The following is a 3,857-nucleotide window of genomic DNA, read 5'->3' as shown; positions in this document are numbered from 1 at the left end:
TCCTGATTTCCTAAGAGTCGCTCCTGGTCAGAGTAGCTTACTGTTCAGTCAATGTTTGGTTAGAGGTTGTGTTTAAGCCCCTCATGCCACGAGGGGCCCTGTGTTAATGGGCCAGCGTGTGGCTCGGGGAAGTTCTCAAGTCTGCAGCATGCCCTGAGCTGATTGCCCCTGAGTGGGAGCAGCCAGGCGTGAGTGTTCAGCCTTCCTGATCCTTAGAGTTGAATGGGCTTCCAGGAGGGCTCTTCTTGGCTTCCTCTTTCCCTGGTTCTCTATTAGATTTCTAGCCACTCTGCCATTTTGCTTGTGTCATGGAGCTACCAGCTCCTCTTCATTGCTCTACATCAGGATCTCTGTTGTTTTCCACGGCACCATTAGACAGAGTCCTCTAGGCTCTGTTCCAATAGTCTCAAGTGGAGCTCTAAAGCTCTTGTCCTTATGGGTTGCCTTTTAGCTTGGTGGAACTGTGTGCCGCTGCATCAGAGCTGGGGGTGGTGCCCCACTTTTCTTTGAGTGATCCCCTGCTCTGTAAGTGGGGGGGGGGGATGGAAGCTACTGATCTTCTCTGCCTATTCCTCCTGCTGTAGAACCCCCACTTTACAAACTGGCTTAGGGGAGCGAAGGAGTGACGGGGCCCCAGTATTTGCAGCCTGCCACGCCTATAATAAAGTTTCCGCAACAGGGTGCTGAGGGGATGAGAAGCTCTGACAGCTGCTTCTCCCAGGGTGAAACTAGCCACAGACTGGGAGCTGGGAGGAATCTTCTTGTTAAGACTAGAGTTCTCCAGGAGAGCTTCCGAAACAAGGGGCTGGGAGAGGAGGACTAAGGGAATACTGGGTTGTGGCTTATATCAAATAGACTCTCATCATTCTTCCTAAAATGTAAGTTTTCTTGTATAATATTTTTCTGTTTTTTCTATGCCCTTAGAACAATTTCAAGGGGTTGTAAATGAAAGTCTGTGTTTTGTTTTACAGGTTTTACCAGCTGAGTTGTTGTTTTGCTGGGGAGAAGGTCCACCTAACTCCTTACTCTGCCATTCTGGAAGTTCAACCCCCTCTGTATTATGTGTAGAACAATGTCTATTGGGGTAAGTGCTCAACCAATAATAACTTTGTTATATTTTGTTTCTCACTACTTATCCTTTAAGATTCAGTGGTTTTCACCTCCTCAGTGAAGCCTTCCTTAGGGTGCAAAGCCCATGACAGCAAGCCTGCCTCTGATTCCAGTAGTGTTTATTAGGTGCTGCTTTGCCCAGTTCTGTGGACCAGTGCTGCCTCCTTGGCTGGGGCATGAGATGCTCCTCTGCTTTTTTTATATTCCCAACACATCTGATGTTCCGTAACTATTTGTTAAATGATATGAGACACAGAGAAGTATAAGTAATAGAGGAAGAGTTTGTACCTGACAATTACATAACTAATCCCATTGACACATCCAGTCAATAGGATATTTTTAAAAATAATAATTTTATCATAATTCACATGCCAATATAATTCACACATTTAAAGTGTCCAAGTCAATGGTCTTTAGTACATTCACAAACTTTCACAATGATCAATACAGTTTTAGAACAATTTCTTCACCCCCATTAACAGTCATTCATTCCCCATTTTACTTCAAGCTCCCATCCCTAGGTAAATCCACCTTCTGTTTCCATAGATTTGCCTATTCTAGACATTTCATACAAATTAAATCATATAATATGTGATCCTTTGTGTCTGACTTCTTTAAGTCAGTATAATGCATTCAAGGTTCATCCAATTTGTATTATGTTTCAGTATTTCATTTCTTTTTACTGCAGAATAATATTTCACTGTATGGATATATTACATTGTTTATCCATTCATCAGCTGATGGACATTTGAGTTGTTTCTATTTTTAGCTGTTATGAATAGTGCTGCTAAACATTCATATCCAAGTATTTGTGTGGACGTGTTCTCATTTCTCTTAGGTATATACTGAGGAGCGGAATTGCTGGATCATATAACTTTATGTCCAAACTTTTGAGGAACTGCCACAATGTGTTCCAAAGCAACTGCACACTGTTACATTTCCACCAGCAGAATATTCCTCAGCCATAAAAAAGAATGAAATCTTATCATTTGCGACAACATGGATGGAGCTAGAGGATATTATATTAAGTGAAATAAGTTAAAGAAAGACAAATACTATATGACTTCACTTTTATGTAGAATTTAAAAAACAAAACAAATGAACAGACATAACAAAGTAGAAACAGAGTTATAGATACAGATTAAAAACATTGTTGCCAGAGGGGAGGGCAATGTGGGGAGGAAATATATAGATGAGGGAGATTAAGAGGTATAAATTTCCAGTTGCAAAATAAATGAGTAATGGGTATGAGATATACAATGTGGGGAATGCAGTCAATAGCCATGAAATATCTTTATATGGTGACATATTGCAACTAGACTTATTGTGATCTTATTGAAATGTATAGAAATATCGAACCACTTTGTTGTGTTACAGGAACTAACATAGTGTTGTAAGTCAATTATACTTTAAAGACAAAAAAACCAAACTCATAGAAAAAGAGATCATATTTGTAGTTACCAGAGGTGGGTGGTGGAGGGGGAGGGGGAATTGGATGAAGGCAGTCAAAAGGTACAAACTTCCAGTTATAAAATAAATAAATACAGACATGTAATATATGACATAATAAATACAATGAACACTGTTGTTAGTGTTAATTATGTTATATATGATAGTTGTCAAGAGAGTAAATCCAAAGTGTTCTCATCACAAGGAAAAACATATTTTAAAATTTCTTTAATTTTGTATTTATATGAGATGATGGATATTCGAATACTAAACTTATTGTGATAATCATTTCATTATGTATGTAAGTCAAATCATTCTGTCATGTACTTTAAACAATGCTGTATGTCAATTATATCTCAATAAAACTGGAAGAAAAATTATGGACATGAAGACTGTACAGAGAAAGAATAAATGCTTATGATGAATGTGCTAGTTTGTTAACACATGACATCTACCCAATTCAAATAAATTTTAGCAGAAAAGGGATTTATTGGTCATGAACTTTGAGAAAGGTCAAATGACTAAATTGTAGGAAAGCCAAGGTCATGGTTCAACTTCAAAAAGAGCCAGATCCAGAATTTCTGATAGCACTGGGACTCTCTTTACAGCTCTTCAGTCACTTATTTTAGTTACATGTCCAGAAACAACATCCCTGGCAGCTCCCAAGTTTTACATGTTACAATCCTGACAGTAGGAGGGGCTGCTTACATGGTCCATGTGTCTATACTCCAAATAGGAGCAAATCCACTGCTTACCCCAGCCCCTCAGAGCACATGCAACCCAGCTACGTGCTTTATATAAAAAGCTATTTTCTGGAAAGATATATAAGAGTTGGTAGTGGTCACCGGGGATAAAGTTGAAGGAGAGAGACTGTTACTTTTTATTTCACACTTTTTAAATCATGTACCTGAATTACTTCTTTTTTAAATTAAAAACAAAATGATCCTTTAATGCTTAGAAGGCAAAAAAAAAAGTGTGTATAGCAGAAAAGATAGGAAAGATAACCTCTAAATGCTAGTATGTGACAGGTGCACTAAGAGGATGGAGTCATGCAGGATTGTTTCTTTTTTTCAGTTTTTTTCCCTTTTTTTGGGGTAAAGTGATTATCTAATGTTATACCAAAGATAATTTTTCCCAAAAAAGAGAACCATAGAAAAATTGAAGAAACCCTTCAGAGATGCTTTTGTAAAGCAATAAAGCAATAAAGCAATAAAGCAATAAATAAATAAATAAATAAATAAATAAATAAATAAATAATCACCTCCCAAATGAATCATTTGAAGAAAAAATCTGGATTT

General features: G+C 37.7%; 1 long non-coding RNA gene across 1 annotated transcript; it reads left to right on the top strand.

Moving 5' to 3' along the window:
• Nucleotides 1-759: 759 nt before the first annotated feature.
• LOC140697541 (uncharacterized) lies at nt 760-2,560 on the top strand. The gene is made up of 3 exons (XR_012074682.1): nt 760-878; nt 972-1,084; nt 1,949-2,560. It is a non-coding gene; the product is annotated as an uncharacterized lncRNA (long non-coding RNA).
• The last annotated feature ends 1,297 nt before the right edge of the window (nt 2,561-3,857 follow it).

This window comes from Vicugna pacos, chromosome 7 (genome assembly GCF_048564905.1).
Source record: "Vicugna pacos chromosome 7, VicPac4, whole genome shotgun sequence".
NCBI classification, from domain to species: domain Eukaryota; kingdom Metazoa; phylum Chordata; class Mammalia; order Artiodactyla; family Camelidae; genus Vicugna; species Vicugna pacos.
Note: the sequence above shows the minus strand (reverse complement) of the source record. Positions and strands in the feature narration are given on the sequence as shown.